The sequence below is a fragment of the Micropterus dolomieu genome, linkage group LG20 (assembly GCF_021292245.1).
Source record: "Micropterus dolomieu isolate WLL.071019.BEF.003 ecotype Adirondacks linkage group LG20, ASM2129224v1, whole genome shotgun sequence".
Classification (NCBI taxonomy): Eukaryota; Metazoa; Chordata; class Actinopteri; order Centrarchiformes; family Centrarchidae; genus Micropterus; species Micropterus dolomieu.
Window position 1 is genome coordinate 12,212,127 of NC_060169.1, and position 22,823 is coordinate 12,234,949.

General features: G+C 37.9%; 2 long non-coding RNA genes across 3 annotated transcripts in view; one reads left to right on the top strand and one right to left on the bottom strand.

The window, feature by feature from the left end:
- Positions 1 to 4,898, bottom strand: part of LOC123958481 — a 10,874-nt gene extending 5,976 nt beyond the window's left edge. Inside the window, exon 1 of the long non-coding RNA XR_006822080.1 lies at positions 4,785 to 4,898. This is a non-coding gene — a long non-coding RNA (uncharacterized LOC123958481). The remainder of the gene's footprint in view (positions 1 to 4,784) is intronic.
- LOC123958482 overlaps positions 1 to 22,324 on the top strand; it is a 23,957-nt gene extending 1,633 nt beyond the window's left edge. For both annotated transcript variants that reach the window (XR_006822081.1, XR_006822082.1), the window contains exons 3-5: positions 7,104 to 7,188; positions 14,242 to 14,326; positions 21,667 to 22,324. This is a non-coding gene — a long non-coding RNA (uncharacterized LOC123958482). The remainder of the gene's footprint in view (positions 1 to 7,103; positions 7,189 to 14,241; positions 14,327 to 21,666) is intronic.
- The last annotated feature ends 499 nt before the right edge of the window (positions 22,325 to 22,823 follow it).

The window sequence follows — 22,823 nt, forward strand, 5'->3', positions numbered from 1 at the left end:
ATTTACTAGGGAACCAGCAGATGGCAGTATTTGATTTGCCATCTGCTGGGACCCAATGACCAGGATTTCTGTTTTGTCTGAGTTCAGCTGGAGGAAATTATTTGACATCCATTTTTTTACTTCACAAAGGCAGTTGTTAAGTGAACTCAGCATTCCAGGGTCTGTGGATCTGACGGGCAAGTATATTTGTGTCATCAGCATAAATATGAAAAGAAATGCCATGTTTATGGATAATATGTCCAAGGGGAAGCAGATACAAGGAAAACAAAATGGGTCCTAAGACTGACCCCTGAGGCACACCATATTTAACTGGATAGAACGAAGAGACATAGTTGTTTACAGACACGCAAAACTTCCTATTTGACAGTAAGGATGAAAACCATTGTAGGGCAGTACCAGAGATCCCAACCCAGTGCCTCAGTCTGTCTAACATGATGTTGTGATCAATTGTGTCAAAAGCAGCGCTAAGGTCCAGGAGTACCAGCACATGCCTTCATCAGCAGACATTAAAAGGTCATTGGTGACTTTAAGCAGGGCAGTCTCAGTGCTGTGGTACTTCCTGAAACCAGACTGAAACTTTTCAAATATTTTGTTATTTTCCAGTACAGTGAGCAGCTGTTTGGACACAATTCTTTCTAGAATCTTTGCAATAAAAGGCAGTTTTGAAATTGGTCTAAAATGATGTGGGTGGGAGGGATCTAAACCAGGTTTCTTTAAAAGTGGGTTCACGCAAGCTGTTTTAAAATAATCAGGGACACAACCAGTTGATAGGGAGCTGTTGAAAACAGAGATCAAATGGGGCCCAACAGAATCTATTACTTTCAGTAAAAACTTAGGTATTACATCAAGTGGGCTGGAGGACACTCTCTTTTGTGATACTGTTTTTAAAAGCTCAGACAAGTCGATGGGATAAAACTGGTTAAAACTCTCTTGTTGCTGGTGAGGGACCTCTGAGTAAGAGGCTGCGGGGGTAATAGAGGCTCTGATTGACACCACCTTATTGGTAAAATAAGATAAAAACAATTCACAGTCATCATTACTTCCAGCTGAGGCACAAGGAGGGGTTGGGTTTACCAGCTGATTCACAGTCTCCACCATCTCCTGAAGGAAATATCTGGCTCTTTAGCTGCAAAATGATCAGTTACCTACATAAACTGTGGAACCTTTTTTTTAAATACAGTTTCAAGTTGTGGCAGAAAAAACAATCCAAATGCTGGAAAACTGAAGGAAACAGGAATATTCGAATATCCTAATATTCGATTGTTGGGTACACATTCAATTATCAATTTTGAGATTCGAATATTGAATGTTTTTTCCTGAAAAACCTCCAGTTACAGGAAAAAAAGTTTGATGTGCTACAGCAAATGGTTCTGATTGTTGATGAAATAGTAGCATTAAAAAAAATTTAGAGACCTATGTAGGCCATTGTTCTTGCACAAGGATTTAATGACTGAAAACAACCCACAAACATGAAACAGTTATTTTGTCCAACTGAAATTAACTTTACTAGTGGTGAGCTATATAGTACACTATTAAATGATAATATATATAGTAACCTTATATAATTACTATATTAACATACTAACAGTATACTATTAAATAAACTATAAAGTATAATCAATAAACTATTGAAAATACTTTTTATCTAATGTTATAACATTATACAAAAAGAAAAATTATGCAGATTTCCACTGCACAGGATGCCATTGTGCCAATATGTGCTCTTTCTAGCCACCTCTTGAGAGCAACACACTCCACTTGTTCTGTTTTACATCTGTTTTACTAAAGTTATTGTAATAAATATTGTTCAGTAGTCTTGTTTACATTAGGTGTGGCACGGGTTGTGTAGGTGCTGCTGGTGTAGACCTATCATGTATCTGTCTCTGGTTCAAAAACTACACACTTTACATTCCAGTAAAGTTTTTTTGTGATGAGTGATCAGTGTTGTAAAGACTGTTTTCAATGTGTCAAATTTTCAAAACATCTGTTGCAATATTTTAAAAAGTTTTGACAAAATGTTAAGGCCAGGGTCTAAAATTCCATAATCTTTCACTGGTTTCACACCATAGTTGCACACAAGCAGAAGGAGCACACACGCAGTATAAATGTATTAGGACTGTCCCTGACTAAGAATTTACATAGTCGAATCAGAATTGTCAAGTCTTGCCTATAGTCGACTGACTGTCAAATCATATGGGTGTTTGTGCTGCGGCGATGGTGCGCGCAGAAGAGGGCGTTAGACACTGCATTTCACTTTTCCATACTTCACTGCGTCTTGTGCCATGTTTTGCGTGCAAGCCGTGTAGCCGACAACTGCATGCATGTTGTGGTTCCTTGCAAGTCTATTCCAAGTACTGTTTAGAAAAGATGTAATATTCTTTGTGTTGTGATTCATCAATGGTGATAATGGATTGGAAAAAGACCTGCGAGGTGCAGACAACTCGGCACAACACCGGCGCAGCTGGTGCCGTCTCGGTTCAGCAAGTGTTAAGCGTTTTTCTTCTGCCACACACACGCATACACACACTGATGCCCCCTTCCTTAAAGGTTAGGGTTACAATTTTTGATTTATTAAAGCACTTTCAGATTATTAAATGCTTCTTTCTTTTCACATTTTTATGTACAGCATTATACGTTGATATTTATATCATAATAAGCAGTATGTTAACTTATTGTAAATCAGACATTTAGCACCCCCGTATCGCCAAAATGGTATGATCCTCGTTTCATAATGCCGCTGCAAAGCATCGATGGTGAGATTGGCAGTCGAATCAGGCTCCTCCCATCAAAGCTTCAAATCTTTGAATGTTTGGGATCAGCCCTAAAATGTTTATAATAAATAGTTTGTTAAACTCTGTGTTACATCAACATTTTTCACTGGGCTCCTAAATTTCTTTGTGTGCTCCTAATTTTTAGAAGCACATTTGGAGCACATGCGGTCCTGGGCTTTGGTCTTGGTTCTGCTTTCCGAATTTGACATACAGATCTGTCAGATAATTGTTGCCATAGACATAGCACAGGAAATACATTAACGCTTTTCATCTGTAGAAATTTAATGTAGGAGCCTGTAGGTCCCTGTTCTATTAATGTATGCACATGTACATACATGTAAATGACATGGAGTTATTCCTGATGAAGGCAACAGATGAAGACAGAAAGAGAGGAAAAAGGGGAGAGTGAAGGAAAGCAAAGTTGTAGCATGCTGTGCTATTATGCATTGCATTAATAGGTCCCTAATTCCTCTTTCTTTCAGCGTGGGTGGGCACTAAACTACATTTTCCAAGAAAGCCATATGTGGTTGTTAGTCTTCAGGGAAGTGGAGGCATTAATAGAACCCCTGACCTGCATGGATTTCTATCTCTTAATGAAATATATTGTGCACACAGTAGGGAATGCACTCAGAGTGAAGAGCAACTTTCAGAGTAAAGTGCACCCTTTGGCCAGAGCTAAACTTCATCAGTCATTCACCAGTAGCAATTTTGCAACAATAAGGTAGAAAAAAAACATTATTTATTCTATTGAGATGTTCTAGGAGCTTGCAAATAGTGACTTTTTCTGCCTCTGAATAATAGCAGGATTAAAAGTATGCTTTTAGTATATGGACCATTATAGTTGTGCTGTACTGTAACTGTACTGTAGGCCTTAGTCCAGTTGAAGTAAGTGAGTATGTAAGTAAGTAAGGAAAGTTTGATTTATATAATACCTTTTTTTAACATACATAAGAACAACATACATACAGTAAATACACACAATTGCAGTGCATATACAAAAGCATATAGCAACCAGACACCAATCAGAGCACACATTAATCAACCTAAAGAAGTGGGTTTTTAAATGTTTTTTGAAACAGTCAGCAGACCCAGCTGATCTAATGGAAGGGGGGAAACTGTTCCCTGGGTGCATTTGGTTTTATGTGTGACTATGTACGTGTTACATCTATATTCACTTCAGTTATCTCATTGCGCTTTTCATATAGAGCAGGCGTAGTCTATACTAGTTGGAAAAATATTTACAGAGACCCATCATGAGCAAGCACTTGGCAAGAGTGGTAATGACAAACCAAACTGGGACCTGATTTCACAGGAGATAGCTGAAGGCTCTGGATCACCTTCTACTTTTCAAGAATCTACAAACCACAAGTAACCCTGCTTTCTGGGAGAGCAGTGTTCTAGTAGTGTAATAAGGTACTACAAGCACTTTAAAAGATGATGGTGCCTGACCATTAAACAAAATGATTTTAAATGCTATTCTGGATTTTACAGGCCAGTGCAAAGAAGCTAATATGGAAGAAATATGATAATCTTTCCTAGTTAGTGTTTGTACATGTGCCACAGCATTATGGATCAGCTAGAGAGTCTTAAAGAGGTTGTATTATGCTTTTTGGCCTTTCCCCTTTCCTTTATTGTGTTATATATCTTTTTTTGTGCAGAATAGGTTTGCAAAGTGAAAAAGCCCACTGCACCCCAAATGGAGTTACCATCTCCTACAGAAAACACTGCTCCTGAACTGCCAGGAAACAGCACGATTGAGGTCTTCAGAAGTGATATTGGGTAGTGACTTGTATGGCACACCCTCAAAAACACTGGTGGAGAAACACACTGAGCTGCAGCACAAGCAGTGACAATACGTCCACCTGCTGCCTCCCCTCACCCCCAACCTCCCTACCAAATGTCTGCTACCCGCTAGTCAGTTAATGGACGTAAAATTGTTACTGTGATGTATAGACAGTGCACAGTTAAAACATTATGTATGAAAGATAAAATTGTCACAAATTAACAACTTACCACTATGAAAATATTTGTCCAGTCTAGGTTGCGAAGCTGGTTCAGGAACGTGTACAGCTAAACCGAAGCTGTGCTTACCAGCTGAAGGGCTTTGTTGTGGATCACACTACCTTGCTCGTCAGGACCTGCCCTTCTCTGCTTCTGATTGGCTAGTAGTCCTTAACTAGGTACTGCGCATGTGCAGCTCCCAACAAAGATTGAATAGACGTGAGATGCCTCACTCGATAGCTAAAACTGAGAGTTCAACACACAGTGTGAAAAGAGGTGCTGCAGCAATGTGCAGTATGACAAAAGTTTTTTGAAAGTTAAACCATGTAAACCTATTCTGGTACAATCACTAAATAAAATTATGAACCTGAAAATAAGCATAATATTACCACTTTAAGGGACTTATTTGAGCAGCCTGATAATAAGGAATTGCAGTAACTAAGCTTGGACGTAACAAATTAATGGACATTTTTTAATCATCATTTTAAGATAAGAACTCAAGGACATATCCTGATCAAAGATAACTCCAATATTAATGCCATCCAGAGTAAATATATCTAGATAAATCTACATATGTATATCGTGTTTTACAGATATTTCTAAGGTCTAGTCTCTAAGTAAAATGTTATCATTAAAGAAGCTCATAAAGTTGTTTCTACTGCGGTCTACAGGAATACATGGCTCAGTAGAGCTTTGATTCTCTGTCAGCCTGGCTACAATGCTGAATAGCCAACAGGTTTTGGTTGGATGACCTAAGTGGAGGTGGTGTAGGGGCTTAGTAGCTCAGAAATTCTGGCAGGAACTTCTCCATGTAATGCCTTGTAAGTAATTAAAAGAATCTTAAAATCAATCCTGAACTTCACTGGCAGCCAATGCAACAACAAATCTAGCTAATAGCCTAGCTGCTAAATTTTGTACAAGCTGAAGACATGTCAGGGCAGTTTACTAAGGCAAGTGAAAAGTTCATTGCAGAAACAGATATGGGAGAAAATGAAGGCATGAATAAGTTCTAAATAATTAGTCAACAATATTGGTGTTTTTTGCAAAGTTTCTGACTTGGAAAAAACAGGACTGAACCAATTTAGGTGACATGGCGTACAAATCTCAATTGAGGTTCAAATATAATGCCAGGATTCCTCGAATTTGGGTTGACATTAAGGCTAAGTGGGCCATTACACTGGAATATACCATTCATTGAAGGTTTTGCTTGCAGTTCTCTAAAATGACAAATTAATAACCAGCACCACAACATGAAAATACTGATAGCTGTTCCTCACGTTGGCCTATAATGTCTACTGGACAAGGCTTCGTTGTAATGTATCTGCATCACAGTTTCAGAAACGAGTCTTCAAGCAGCCTGTTCTGATTTGTTCATTAGGGCCCGAGTACGAAAGCGCCAGGGCACCAACGGTATGCTTTGTGTCTCTGACAGTGAAGAGATACTCTGCCAGCTATATTCATGGTTTGGGGCACAATAGCAATTAAGTTTGTTTTGGGTTTGGGTTTCACTCGTTCAATGTTCCAGAAAGGCCTTAAATAATTTGGTTTACCCTGATTAATGGTTGGAAAGAGATGTTGGTTTGAGGGTGAACAGTATTGTGTATTATTTGATCAGTAACTCTCAGGAGCGGCTGAAAAAAGGGACGCTTTGGGGGTTCAGTTCTTCAGTTTGCAGTGCCTAAAATCGCAGTTTGTCTTGAAGGCCCATTTTCAGATGTTAGCTTATTTTAATGTTAAGAATCAATGGATAATTGATAATTATTTAATAATATCAGGGTCTCTCTGTTCCCCACAAAAACACAACAGAGCATCAAAAGGACCTTTTTTCATAACCACTAATACTGGTATTAGTGTACATCTGACATTGACTCGGTAAAAAAACATGTAGAAAGACAAGTTTCACATTGAAATACATTATGTTCATACAAAGGATATGCAGAATGTTTGTTAAGATTTTTGTTCTCCATTATTAAAATACCTTTTACTATCAATATGCTCATTGTTCCTAATTGATCATTGCTGAAATATGCTTACATAATCTACATGTATGTATTGTTGTTTCATTTGACTGATATATTCAGATTCAAAACTTCAGAATCACCACCCTAAGGCGTGAGATTTTCACTGTATGTGACCTCAGTGGGATTCAAACCTACAACCTTAGTGCAAGTAGCTTAGTGCTCTATGTAACAAACAGAGCCAAAAAGGAACACTGCAATGATTACAGTATGTACAATACAATACTGTAAAATACACTACATGATTATCATCCATACTTACATTGCTAATTTCATTTGGTGGTAAATCCTGGCAAATCTTTTCAACATGCAGAATAGACAGCAAGGCAGTGAAATCGATCAGAGAGCTTGTGGACAGGCTCAGAGAGGTGGACAAGGCCCCCGTCAGAGAGGACAGGGTACGTAAAATACAGTTTGTTTCTTGCATCAGTGATTGCAGAGGATGTCTTCATTGATCACAACTTGATTACATATAGGATAGATCTTATAGAAATGATAGATTCTGTAAATGTTGGATAATGTAAGTTTATTGCCTAATGTGAAAACTGTGTAGTCTGTCTTTTACAGTATATTGTAGTATACTACTTTTAGCACAGTGATGTGAAACATGTATCTTGCATTGATATTAGATTCACTAGTTAAAATGACTAAACTGACTGTGTCATTTGAAACTTGACAGGCTGTGTTACAAGTGTGATGAGTTTGGAGTTGTGAAAGTTTACCACATACTTGCGATAATAGTACAAAAGCGATAAAAACAAAACTGTAAGAGTTGTCAACTCATACCACATACTTGCAATAATAAATAAAAACTGTAAGCTGAAAGTCAGTCTTTCATTGTCTAATACAGTTTCCAAACTTCAAAAATGTAGGTTTTTTCTAAAAATTCTACAGGACATGTGGCCATGTCTCATAGTATAGTACACCAATGGCACATTTGAAAACCTGAGGGTTACTAAAATGTAGTTGATGGTGCTGTGGGCACCATGCCTGCAGGAAAACTTCAGTCGTAATTCACTGTGATGTAGCTGCTTAGCCTAAAACACAACTATTATTGCCAACATTATTGCTATTAATCCCACCCAGTCCCTTTCTTTTCCATGTTCCTTTTATAATATCTTGGTCAGCATTCTCCTCCATTCATAGTCCTAAAGAAATATAAGCCATCTTGAATTAGAAAGCACCTGGACTTCCAGGTTTGTTTTCTGCTGAAGTGATGTCACAAATCACTTATTTGCCTCAAAGCACTATCTTGTCATGTTCTCTTTTCAGTTTGTGATTCTCTGTCCTGATCTACTATAGATAAGATGTAAGCCAACTACTGTCCTAGAGTTAGAAAGTTAGAAAGTGAAAGCAAAATACACTCCTGTTTATATAGCAAGCTGCCCTCTGATTGGTCAGTATCACTGAAATCGGTGATAGCGCAGTGAAACCTGTGTCCACCGCTGTCACTGATTGTGAGGCGTCCCAGACTCCCCATCAATTGTTTTTCATCATATCACACGACATGGGATAAAACACCCGATTATTATCCCGAAGCTCATTTTTTTTCCTGACACCCAATGTCAGTTGGATTACTGCACTGATATTATGTAGGCTGGTGGCCACACTCGTGAAATGGGAAGGTCACCTTGACTGATGTTTGAACAAAAAAGAAATAAATAAAAATGTGTACTCCATGCTGCGTAAGATAATGGACTGCTACTGGGCTAATTTCATCCTTTAAAAAATCCTCTGCTATGGAACAGCATGCTACTCCATTCATTTAGTTTAAAATCATGGTACATGAACATTACATTTTACTTTTCATTTTACATAGTCATTGTGGTATGCATATTTCTCCATGCCACTCTCCATGCCTTTAGGAGTTAACTACACAGGAGAGAGAGTGTTAGATAGATAGATAGATAATTCATATGCACCATTTAACTGATTGCCAATAAGAATGAAACACTGTCCCAGAGATTTGGTGCATTGAAACTGGCAAGATTAAAGTGCACATCTCTCACAAAGCCTGCAAAGTTAAAAAGCTCCACAGAACCATAGCAATTATATGGCTTGGCAGTTTGACTAGGTATGCCCCTGTGAAATGGTGCTTTAAGATGATGCAATAAATGTCTTTTATTTCTTACACATGCCTACAGCCCCCATGGTAGTTGCAGAAACACAAAAGGACAGCTGCTCTCTCTATGTACTGATCAATCAGAAAGAAGTATTGCAACAGTCCTTCTTACCATACAAAATACCAGCCAGTGCAAACAGGGCACAGGCAGAGTCTGGAAACTCTTCCAACATTGGAAATTAATTATACAGCTAGATCTGAGTAACAGATCTGAAAATTGGTATCAGGGGGCAATCTGGGCTTATTTAATGGATCAGTATTACTGATCAAAATCCAGTAGTTTCTATACTTTACATGGTTTTGTCCACCTCAGCCTACTAGCGTTGCAGCGCTGCTCTCCTTTATGACAGTCACTGTTGGCCATTTAGCCATCAGGAAAGCCACAGAGGCACTGGCAGAGAGGAGAGGGTAAAGACTGCATGTTCATCAACCACTACCTGTAATTGCCCACTGGACTTGAGGTCTTCCACCACAGAGGACACTTAATATGTTTTAAACCTATGCTCTTCACACTGGTCCTGTTTTATTTTTCACCTGTCACAGGTCCAGGTTCAGGAAACTGGCCTTTCATGACATCAAATTTAGCCAACCATTTTGAGTTCTTACTTCCCTTGCTGAGCTAAGTAGTTAGCAAATATCATTAGCAGCACTGGTAAACTTGCTAAATGTCATGGTTGTTACATGTAATTGAGTTGCTAACTTTTTCATTGGTGTAAACACATTTAGATTTTCTTCAGACCATTCACTTCACTCCCCCTTTCAGTTTACCTGTGCATTGAAGTAAGAAACTTGGGACTCAAACATCACTAGGGATGGGTATCACTACTTGATACCTTTATGGTATCGACCGAAACAGCCCAGTATCGAGTAGTATTGAAACGTCTTCATTCGATATTTTTTGTAAACAGATCGTGGCAAAAAATTACCATTTTTATGGTTTTGCTTGCAGCCAAAAACGCAAGCAACACAACAAAATAAAGAAAATGGCACTCTTTTTTTCCTCTTGTACCTGCACCCGCTTATAAGTCCATGTGAGTTTTTAAAAGCTCACCTTCGGCTACAGTCTGAGGCATGTTTTTCACTGTTGCAAGTTTATCAGCATAAGCTAGGCTTTCCGTTGGTTTCATCTTCTGATATCATATAACAATACTGTACATTTTTATTTGCAATTAGCACTTGTCGCCGATCGATCGCTGCGTTTCATCTTATCAATTAAACACTTTTGGTGCAGCAGCGTTCAGCTGATTTTACTCACGGAGACTCCGGCTGCAGCTGCAGCTGATATTAGACATATTCAGTGTGATCAGCTGGATGTGCAGACTATTTTTCCTGTGTTTGCTTTTTAGACCCTTAAGTGTAGTGTAGTGACTTGTTTAACCTTACTCCTTACTCATTTTCTACTTATTGTTGCCTTTTTTAGAGGAGGTTTGCAACTTACCACTGAAGGAAAAAGCACTCGTGGAGATCTTTTAATTCAGTTTATTAATCGAAAGTTGACAAAATAATTCTCCATGGTTGACTTTCAACAAACGTATGAAAAATTTTACTTAAATTCGTTTTCCACAACTCATGTGGTCACTAAACTATTTCACTCCTCTCGTTCAAATACAAAAAACCTCCCAAGCTGTTGTCCTTTCTCTGAGGATGACCTAATTAGGATGAGGAGTGATCTGATACAATTTCCCAATATTTTATTTAACAGTTATTTGAAAAAAGAAAAAAATAGATCTCCTTGCTTGTCTATAATAAAATAATTTTAGGCTACCAGTCAACTACTATGGCTTCAACAGGTGGTATTTCAAACAATGTATCGAATGAAGTGCTTTTAAAACAATATCTAACCCTAAGCATTACTGTGCAGATACAGTAAATATTAGGCCTTATGACAAAGGCATGGGTTTAATCTTTTTTTTTACTAAAATGAGTATTGGCCTGAATGAAGAGGGAGGCTGGCTTTCCTTGGCTTCTTGAGGAAGAACGACTACACTGATCAGTATTTAACCCTGGGCCACTTAAATTCAGTTTGTGACCATTGAACGTTTCACTGGTCATTCTGGACTGTTACAGAAGTTCATACTTCATAATTGTGACGGTCCTATCAACTAGAGAGCTGCGCAAATCGCGTGGGAGCAGGCGGTTTTAACTGTGCTGCGGGCGGGAGCGGGCAGTTAAAAAAAAAATACTGCGGGTCCCGCAGTAGCGCTGATAAGATAGAGTCAACAAAGTTGGAAAGAAGATTAAAAAGAGCACATGCAACTGCTCACGAGAACGTACTTCACGGGCCTGACTCAAATTGGCGACATCGGCTTTGGGAGGCGGACACACTGATGAGGGAGTTAAACCCTGTGGCCACTGCCATCAGTCGCCAGTATGTCTCCTAAGGTGTCACTTGTGAGGTTTACTCACTGCACAGCCTCGCTGGTTTCCGTCACACGGGCATTTAGCATAGCTCAAATATTAGTGTCCTTTTTTAACTCTACATGTCACGATGTTTGCGGGTGCGGGCGGGAGTGGATACGGTCACAAAATCAACGGGAGCGGGTGGGAGGGGTATCAAGAAAACAGTCCCGCGCAGGTCTCTACTATCAACTACCAACACCTAAAGTGTTTGTTGTTTTGTTTTTCTACAAATAAACTACAGACACATTTTCTTTAGATATGTCTTTTCACAAATTATGCTAAAATTTCCAATCTGAGTGCACACATTTAGGTTAATATTAGTATTCATTTGAGTAGAATTGTTTTAGTAATTTATACCTATCCTCTGTTCATCCACATTCTGTTGCTGCTGAGTCATCTGTCAAAGGGGGAGCTGGAGTTTGAAACTGCCTTTTATACTCCACCACAGGAAGTGGAAGGAGCCAACTCCTGGCAGTGGGCAGAGGGACTCAGAGGGCTACAAAATTCTTAACACAGCAGCATGTGGATATTTTGTTTGTTAGATTAATATTGGGTTTCAGTAGGTTAGTGTTTTGTTAGTATTTTCTTATAGATGGTTGTTGGGTTTATTTTGGGTCTTTTTAATTGTAGTAATTTAAGTTTTCTCCCCTTTGTTTTTGGTATAGGCTAGCCTATGTGTATATATACCCATCCTTTTGTGTCATTCAGTAGGTCAGGTTTGTTATGTTCAGGCTTATGTTGTAGTATTGTTACGTTGTCCTCAGTTTAGTTAAGACCCACTTTGAGTAATTCTTTTGATACTTTTTTGTTTAATATGGTTTTGAAACTTTAATTGATTTTGTTTGCTAAATAAAGCCTAATCTTTACTAAACCTCAACCTTGTGTCCCTGCCTCCACTGCTTGGTCCCTGACAATAATAAATAACTCTGATTGATCTTTTAATTGTGTCATTTTTAAAGATTGTAGCCTCTAGCTTTTTGGACCTCAAGTGTAAAATTCTATGAGATCTTCGAAAACAAATAGCACACAACATTTTAGAAAATGTTTTATTCTGTTTTCTTTCTTTCTTTCTTTTTCCTCTTCTTTTTTGTGTTGCTTTATTTTACTGTTATTGGTATAGACCTTGGATGTGATGGTGGTCTACAAGTGAACACATTTATCAGCTTTCACAATAATCCAAGGCGGCACTTGAAAGAGGCAATAATAAATCTGTATTTGGAAAGATAAACTTGAGATCATAAAGCATTGCAAATACTGCACAATGCCACAGAAATACTTCTGGGCAATTCTCACCTTGTAAATGTCAAGACCTATAAACCTTAAATTATTGTAAACACCTCCAGTTCACATAATTGAACCCGGCTGGCACACTGCAGGCTGGTGTGACAGGAATGAATTAATGTTACAAAACTGTATCATAAAATCGACTATAGGAATGAAATGCAACTGTATTTATCTTGTGGAGTTTGAGTTGTACTGTTCCACCTTCGAGACAGTGCAGCACAAGATCAGCTACAGGTGTATAGTCACTAAGAATGTGTATTTTATTTCAAGAGTGATGAACAGTGAAAAAGCAGTCTGTTTTTATTTATTTTCTAGCTGTGAATTTCCCCCAGAAGGCCTCATTTAATATAGTTTGCAGACTAGTTGGATTCATGCTATAGTATGTTACAGACAAATGATCAGAGACCAGAATCTGTCTTACAGCATGACTTTGGTTTGGCCATGTCATCTTTTTCTTTTGACTAAAGACACATTGTTGAGAAATTTAGGACCCCTGTCACATACAGTACTGTATAATTTGTTGTTAGGGCAGCTGAGAGGATCCAAAAGCGGACACAAGGCTGGTTAATTTACACGTAGAACTGTTTATTGAAAGGCAAAATGTGTAAAGGTGGGTTCTGTGAGCTAAGGCGCAGAGTGGGTAGGCTGAGGGAAACCAAGCTCCAAAAATCTCAGAGCAGTAGGCAAGCAGCATCTTCACAACCGGAGCGGGGATCTGAGAGGGAGGAAAGAACACAGGCAGGCAGTGGGGTCACAGACTTGGTCCAAAAACTCTTACTAACAAGAAGCTAGAGTTGGGCCTTAGTACTAGATACCACTGTTGGTAAACAGACGATCTGGCGTTAACTGGAAGCCGGGTCTTTGCAGAGGCTGATTGCAGGGATGAGCCTCAGGTGTGGAACGCTGCCGGAGACCAGATAGAGCACCCGGCCCATTACCACACACACACACACACACACACACACTAAACAGACAAAGACTGACATGAAGAATAAGAGAAGGGACAGAGGAAAACATGAGGGAGGAAAGGGGTGGCACAGCCAGATCATGACAATTTGTAACTTGACAGATATTAACTTTCTGATTTTGGGGGGGATTCTTCATTCCTACTGAAACAGGTTTTGCAGAATTGCATCATGCATCCAAATGGTTAATTAGGTGCAATTAAATATTTCTCTGTATTCAATAGTGATAGCAATATCTTTTTAACTGACATTTACATTTAATTGAGCAGTTTAATTCATCTTGTTTAACATGCAAATTTAAATGAGATGAGTGAATGTACCATTGCATAATATTTAATTATTCAACTTTTGTGTGAGTTATGTGAGTTATTGTGTATTGTGCATACATAATATGTAGCCCAGTTTTTTCTTATACTGTTGATGAACAAACAGTATCATTTGCTTGCTGTATCTTGTTCAGAAAATCAACAATATGGCTACCAATGAAAAATAGTCATTAAAATTCAGTATGGTTTGCTTTCCCTTTTGTAAAGATATAGGTGAAAATGCCCTGTTTTCCCCCTTCAAATTGCAGTTCCTCGTTCTTTCCACAGGGCTGTGGCCAACATTGCTGAGTGTCCAGAGAAATGTCAGAATGCCGACAGGTTGTTATCATCAGTGTCCTTATCTTTCCCTTGCAGATGCACCAGCACAACGAAACACAGCCTGCACATCCTGCCAGTCAAGGTTTTACGTCCTGCTGCAGCAGCCATCTAACTCTATCAGGTGATCAACTGAAGACACATAAAATAGCAATGTTTAGCATATTTCAAGTTAAATTAATTATAATAAAACTATTATTAAAAAAAACAGCTTTTACCCACTTTTTAAAAAAGTGTTATAGAATTTTCAAAATTGAATGGCATTGTGAGATTTTGTGCAGTGATTGTAGTATATATTATTTTCTTAAATGACTGTGTTGAAGTGGCATATAAATACAGGCAGTGATATGTTTTTCCTTGTTTTGGATCAACTTCAAAACTCCTGAATTACCCATTAAGATAGTTTTGGTATATGTTCAGGTATCTGTCTCTTAAGATTTACCAAATGTAATGGAGGTAAATGCTAACAATGACAATGCTAACAGTAAGATGAGGGGGCATGAATGTCTGAACTAAACCAACGTCATTGGGATACATTGTTTGGGAAACATGAATGTCTGTACAAAGTTTTCTATCAAGCCACCCAGGGCCGTGCAGAGACCTTTGGAAGGGCAGGTGCTCAAAGTATAAAAGGGGCACATGGAACAAGGATTTAAATAAGGCTGTTCTCAAAATATCGATACAGGAATATATTGTTATGTATTCCTTAATTATATGTGTATACAGATGCTTCTGTATCGATACATCAACAAATGCTGTGACACAGTTTTGAAAAAGAAACACAGGGAATACCCAGATCTAGCTTTAAAACACGGTGGGCTGACATAACTTACAGGGAACAGTTGCTGTTGAAGGGTTGCTGTTGCTGCTGCTTTTGTTGCTGCTGATACTACTGGAGGTGATCTGTGACTAGAGATATTATAACAAACATAGGAGATATATTAACTGATGAAACAAATATGTGACCATGACAAGATGTAAAGATTGCTGACAGTATTTGGGACTGGCTCACTATGACTGACCTGCTGTAGTGCTGCAGCTGCTGCCAAGGCTGGCTGCTATGAGAAAATAAGAGGGAGATGCAAACAGAGACTGCTGCACACCAAGAGGTGCAGGTAGAGGAAATAAGATACCAGGTTAAAAAAAGTGTGGGAAATAATCTGGGAAGGAAACAGTACTGGGAGAAATGACTAGGTTAGCCAAGGCAGGGGTAAGAGTGAGACAAATCTATAGACAGGTGTGTGTGTGTGTGTGTGTGTGTGTGTGTGTGTGTGTGTGTGTGTTGGCAATATTGTGATAATGATTTTATATATTGCATTGTGAATCTGAGATATATTAGGATTTTGATTCACTTTATGTCTAATCATAAATCTAAAAAGATGTGTGTGTGTGTTCATTCTGTCAGACCATAATAACCATGACAGAGCAGCATTTACCTTTCACATTAACATTTCAAACCTTTGTCTGAAATCTATATAGGCCAATTTCTTCTTCACTCTTAACTTTGATGTCAGGAATATTATTTATTTTATATTGACACAGGTATTTCCAGTTATTTAGTTCATATAATAAGGTTTGCTATTAAATCTATTCAAATACTGTTCCGATTTAAATGATCGTTTTAAAAAGGGCTGATAAGTAGGTTATAATTTGGAGGAATAAGTAATAAACTTGTTTTACCAATGTTGTTATAATTATTTTAAGGCACACTACGTTTTTTATTAAGTTACTGTAATAATCCTAGTTCAAGTGAAAGGTTTTTAGTCAAATTACATAAAAAATACAATACCTCGCGACGCCTGTGAAACTTATCTCCCTCAAACAGCAAGAACGAAGTAAACAGAGCACCTTTGTTTATCTGTGTGCAGAAGTAACATTAGCTGTCGGCACAGTGTTAGTCGGCAGCTAACGTTACTTCTGTTACTACTGTGCTGCTGTCTTTGCGTCTTTCTTGTAAATTACATACAACAACCCACAACAAGCACATTGCGGCAAACCCCCCTTACCGGCGGAATTGGCAGGTGTCCTGTAGTCAGAGCTGCTGATTCACTAACGGTGTGTTAACAGGAGGGCTCGTCACGGATGAGGTCACCAGGTGAACTGTCATAATGTGGGTCATTTTATTCACTGCGAAATTATTATTAATTCATTTTACAAATTGATTCGGCAGGCTTTCACAAAAGGACCTTTACAAATTTAAAAATTAATTAATTAATTAAATTTGTCATTGACTAAAGGGCACTTTGGGCATCAAAGGGCAGGTGTTCAACCACCCATTGCACCCCCCTCTGCACGTGCATGAAGCCACCCAATAGTTGCTCAAATATTTCCGTCTGGACCAAAATGGTGGACAGACCTTCCAACATTCAATATATTTTCCCAAAATCAGCAGCCCTCTGATTCTGGATAATCCACAGACCTCACCGAGGGCAGTTTTCATAGAACTATTTCTTCTGTATAAAATCTTAATAAAAATATTGTCTCTGAAGAGACATATTGCTATTGCTGATGATTTAAGAAAATGCAATTTCAATGCTGTGGAAACCTGAGGAAATAAAAACAAAACTGTCTACATGGTTAGACACCACCAGAGGTATATTTTTTGTGATTTGGATGAACCTACATGTTCAGGTTTATTATTTGTAATATTTCCAAACATCAGTCTAAAAGCAAAAAGTACAGGCAAGTTTTGAGAAGAGAGTAAAAGAAATGTAAAGAACTTCTAGCAGGCCAGCACTAGGCTAAGGGACTCCACTTACATTTTAAGCATCCAAATCAAAGCATCATCATTTGTAAAAGAGATCAAGCAATGTTTCTGCATTAAAATTTAATTCAAACTTAATACAGGAAATGATAGGACCCCTTTTTCTTCTAAAGGTTTGTTTAATCTTCACACACATGCCAAAAAAAAAAAATCTCTTTGATCCTCTTCTCCCCTTTAATCAGGGTACATGCTCTTATGCCCCCCTCCCTTGTCTGTCTCTCATTCAGACTTGTTCCTCCTCAACCCGTCTGTCTCCTTGTACTGGTTTCATTTCTGTTGACAAAGCATTACAGAGCCCCCATGTCTTGTCTTGCCTAATTGGTCCACATGGACTAATTTAGCATCTAATTACCATGCTAGTTTTCATGCTTCTGAATTTTCAGGGTTGTGTTTTGCCTTTAGATATCTTTCCTCCCTCTCAAGGCTATTTGGTTGTTCACATTTCAATGAACCATATGAATAATTGTCTATTGTAATAAGTATGATTAAAAGTTGAAAAATACAACAATGGCCATGCCTTGGAAGTGTATGCGTGTCATGTGTCAAGTGATAGATGGTCAGTGAGTTGTGAGCAATAGTGACAACTCATTGTCCACTGAGAACTTAAATGGTTCAAAACTTAAATAGTTTTATAGTTGACTTAGTTACAGTAGAGTCAGATAATATACTAAAGCAATGCTACAAAACAGTTTCAGTTAATGTTGTTTTTGTTTGGCAGTTACTGAACCCAGTAACAATGCAACTTAGCATAAAGATTTTCTGCAGACCTAAAAAGTGTAGGCTGAAGCTACAGCTGGACCTAGCCTTAGTCTGATCTCATCCTGCCTATTGTTTGTAAGTTTGATTTAATTAAGAAATTGTAAATAGGTCATAGCAACACACTGTGCTCTTTGCTTTTCTTATAGAACACATGTCGCTGAAATGCATAAAACTTTATCTTGACTTAAAGTAGGAGTGCTAATGAATTAAAAAATGAAATCCTGAACCATAAAACAATTGCCAGAAAACAATAATTTTTTGAAAATGGTGTGGTTATTATACCAAAATCAATAGCTCTTTACATGTATGAGGTTTTTTTTGTATCTTATTTGATACATTGAGAATTTATTGCAACGTTTTGCCCACATCATGTTTTTATTAAATAACAAAAAACATGCAGAACACAACATGTTTTACGCCTTTTATCATCATCAGCATCATCATCTTCCCCTAACTGCTCCATGTCACTTGAATTGCCATCCATAATCAGTATATCTTCAATGCTGTACTTTTTTGTCATTTAAAAAATACAAACCAAACACAAATTACTGTGTATTTCTCCTCTGAATTGGTCAGTTTTTATTTAAAATCAATGAGCAAAAGACAATTATTATGAAGTCAGTCTTGGAAACATCCAATTAGACATTTAGCATCACGATACAACAGGAAAATACAATATAGGCTAAAAATATCTAAATTTTTATTTATGTCTATGTTTAACATTTAATTAGTTTACTTAAATAATCAAAAGAGCATATGTAGCTTAGTGGAATGCATAATGAAGGGTATGCAGTAAAACTGTGATTTACAGCTGTATACATAAATTACCTTATATACCTGTTGGATGTAATGTAACTATACATTGTTTCAATCCAGTAAATATTCGTATTGAAGTATCCGAAACAATTTTTGTTGTGTTGTTGTGTTTTTCTTACCTTAACTCCTTCAAAAGTGGCAAAAAATTTCTTTGCAAAACCATGTGTAGGTCACCGATTGACAACCTCCATTTTGGCTGTCTCAATTGAAGGACCTATGGTGGACGAATTTCATCCACCATAGGTCAAATAAAATGGACAAATAAAATTTGTCCATTAAATTAACATTATTTTTTACTTTCAAAGTGTGCTATTTTTTCATCTCCTAACTGTAACTCTTCCATAGATTTCCATGATCAGCACTGCAATTATTATTTTACGCTAGTTCTGACCCTTTGTTTCTTAAACATGCACATTCCTCTAGAGTCATATTGACTTTCTCACATTTTAAACAACTTTTGGATACTTTCAAGAAGTTTGTTTTTGACCGTATACATGATCTGTGATGCTTTCACATCTACAAATTCTAAGCCTTTAATTAAAGTGCTGTAGTTGTAATTTGGAACTTTTTAGAATGCACTTCCTAACATATTGGTATTGCAGTAGATAAAGGAATATCTGAAAAATCAGACTTAGCACCAAATTTAGATTTATATCCTGCCTTTCCCTAACAGTATGTTCAGGTGTCACTATTCTTACAAAATGGTATACAAAATTACTTTTCCCCAAGGACAACCAGGAAGAGTATGGTTCATTGCAGAAATCTGTAACGTCATGTCTGTGATGTGTGTGTGGACCTGGGAACACTGTAATTGTGATGAAACATAATTGTGTCTTCTTGGAATTAAAATGTACAGGAATGCTTGCTTTTATTTTTAGTGTTTTAATGATGGTCATATCATTATTCAGTTTAAGCCCAACAGGCTTTTTTATGTGGGTTTTAAGATTTGCAGCACTATAGTTAGTTCACAATAACCATAATTACACCTATAGTCGATTGGTTTGAGAGGGCGAAAAGATTTAGAGTGCCTGGGACATGTGAATGTGTGTAGCAGCAGTGTACTCGGTATTTGGAGAAGGGGGGCTTCTAAGACTGTCAGTCCCAGCAGATCAGATTTGTGTCAAGTCAAGTCAAAAAAAAAAATTATTAAATAGCCCAATGTCACAAATCACCAATGGTGGATATTTAATGGCGGGGAGAAGTTTCAGAGCAGAGACAAACAGCATCCCTGACACTTCTCACTCCTGCTTGTGTGCACACGGTGTAAGAGAGATAAAGCAGCTGACTGAGGTCACTCTGAGCAGCATGCATGGCAATAAATTAACCTACAATATAAAAGACTTTTGTACATTTCTCACTTTCCTCTGATGGTCTGAATAACTCACTAGATTTGTCGCAAGTTGGATTTTAGAAATAAAGTCACTGAGGGTCTGAAAAAGGTATGCAGTGGATGAAACCACTGTGATGCCTATTGGGGGGGTGGGGGGGGCATAACCTTTCAAAATTTTAAAACGCATTGGACTGCACTTGGAAACCTGGAAGACGACAGACTGCAGACTCACAAGAGCAACGCTCTTATTTTTCATGTTTAAAGTTTTCATAAGTATTTTCTTAAGGCTGTGTTATTATTTGTTCAGTTATTTTACACAAGCTGGTGCTTTAAAGGAGTAATGCCAGTAGGAGGAAAAGGACACCTGACAGTGTGTTTTCCAAATGAAGGGAAATGTCTACAATGTGTTTGTTTAGCCCCTGGGTGATAAGGGCACAAGGTTTCTCAGTATTTTGTTTCATATTGTGTGTAATACTAAGTAACATCAAAATGCTTTATTATAAGTTTTATGAGTCTGAAAATGAGTGTGTGTAAGCAGTGGGACGCCGCCAGGGGGGCCACGGCCACCCTCAGAAAATGGGTGGCCACCCCGGTGGCCCCCCCGGGGAAGGAGCATATGCATAGAATGCTATATACTGTATATATTATGTAACCCCTTGGGTTGAGTTAAAAGGTGAATAGCAGCATACAAGTGCTCTCATAATAGACTCTATATATTTCAAGAATAACTATCCTATATGTTTGTAACAAGAATAACACCAAACTTGTTAAATAGTAAGGCTAATAAAAAATTACACAACTCTATACAGAAACATATCAGATATTTCAATTTGAATTGTTAGGAAAATTTTAAGAAATATATTTATGCCCCATGATGTAATCTTGAGTAGGCTTGTTCCCAGTAAATGTTTTGTTCCTCCCCATCAATGCACTACAAATAAAAGCTGTATTTGTCTTTTTAAGGAAAAGGTCAACTAGCCTATTTAAAGAACAATTAATTGCCTAACACATACAGATAACACATTAAACAGGATTTTTATGGAATGTTAACTGAACTGGTTTTAGTCTAAGGACATTAGACAATTTTAATTGTAAAATAAACCAAAGTAATTCAGTCTGTGATTCCTTAACTCATATTTTTATGTAGTATTCAACTAGTCTACATACTGTATAATAGAATTCCTGAAATTCAGTTATGGCTTTTGGTTTAGTGTGTCACCGCAGGATTTTTCAGTGGCCCCATTTGGCCACCCCTAGCTAGATATTAGAAAAAAATAATACAGAAATGTCGACCTGAGAAGTGCCTTTAATCTCTCAGTCTGGTTCAGTACACACAACCACAATCATGGGGAAGACTTCTGATTTTACAGTTGTCCACACTAATTCACACCCTCCACAAGCAGGTTAAGCCACAGAAGGTCACTGCTGAAAGGGCTGGCTGTTCACAGTGAGAGTGCTGGATCAAAGCATATTCATGGAAAGTTGACTGGAAGGTAAAAATATGATAGGAAAAGGGGTACAAGCAACAGGGATGACCACAGCCTTGAGAGGATTGTCATGTAAAGCCTATTCAAGAACTTAGGAGAGCTTTACAAGGAGTGGACTGAGGCTGGAGTCAAGAGCCACCACGCACAGATGTGTCCAGGAAATGAGCTACAAGTGTGACATTCCCAGTGTCAAGCCCTCCCTGAACCAGAGACAATGTCAGAAGCATCTTAGCTGGGCTAAGGAGCAAAATTACTGTACTGTTGCTCAGTGGTCTAAAAGTAATTTTGCATTTCATTTGGAAATCAAGGTCCCAGAGTCTGGAGGACGAGTGGAGAGGCACAGAATCCAAGAAGTCCAGAGTGTAGTTTCCACAGTCAGTGATGATTTGAGGTGCCATGTCATCTACTGGAGTTGGTCCACTGTGTCCAGAGTCAGTGCAGCTGTCTGCCAGGAGATTTTCAAGCACTTCATGCTTCCACCTGCTGACAAGCTTTATGGAGATGCTGATTTCTCATTCCAGGAGGACTTGCCACCTGCCCACAGTGCCCAAACGACTAGTAACTGGTTTGCTGACCATGATATCCTTGCTGATTGGCCAACCAACTTTCCTGACCTGTACCTCACTGAGAATCTATGGTGTATTGTCAAGAAGAAAGTGAGAGACACCAGACCCAATACAGACAAGCTGAAGGCTGCTATCAAAGCAACCTGGGCTTCCATAACACCTCAGCAGTGCCACAGACTGTTTACCTCCATGCTACACCGCATTGATGCAGTAATTTCTTGCAAAAGGAGCCCTAACCAAGTGCTGACTGCATAAATAAACCTTTTTTCAGAATTTTTAAGCTTTACAGAAGGTCGACATTTCTGTATTATACATTCTTTATTCTAATAAACTAATATTTTGAGATATGGATTTCGATTTCCATGACCTGTAAGCATTAATCAGCAAGATTAAAACAAAAAAAGGCCTGAAATATTTCATTTTATGTGTAATGTATCTAGATTATATGAAAGTTTCACTTTTTGAATAAAACTACAGAAATAAATGAACTTTTCTACTAATTTTATGAGATGCACCTGTATAGAGACAGCATCAGGGTAGTTCAGTCTACTGAAGATAAATGCATGGACAAGTTTTTCTAAATCCTGACATGAGGCCTTTAATTCTTGATACATTCTTACCGGGATAGAAGACTAATTTTGTAATTGTCTTAAAGTGGATGAGTCTTAAAGTGGATGAGTCTTAAAGCGGACGAGTCCATGACTACGGTAAGATTTCTGGTGGTCTTTAATGTTAGCAATTGGGCGTGATCACTGACTTTTACATATTCTTCTTTGGGTCCAAAGACAATTTTCTTTATTTATTGGAGGAAATTAAGGTACATCCAATTATTAATTTGTTGAATTTAATTACTTAGTATTTGTATGGGACCATAGGCACCTGATGATATCAATAAATTA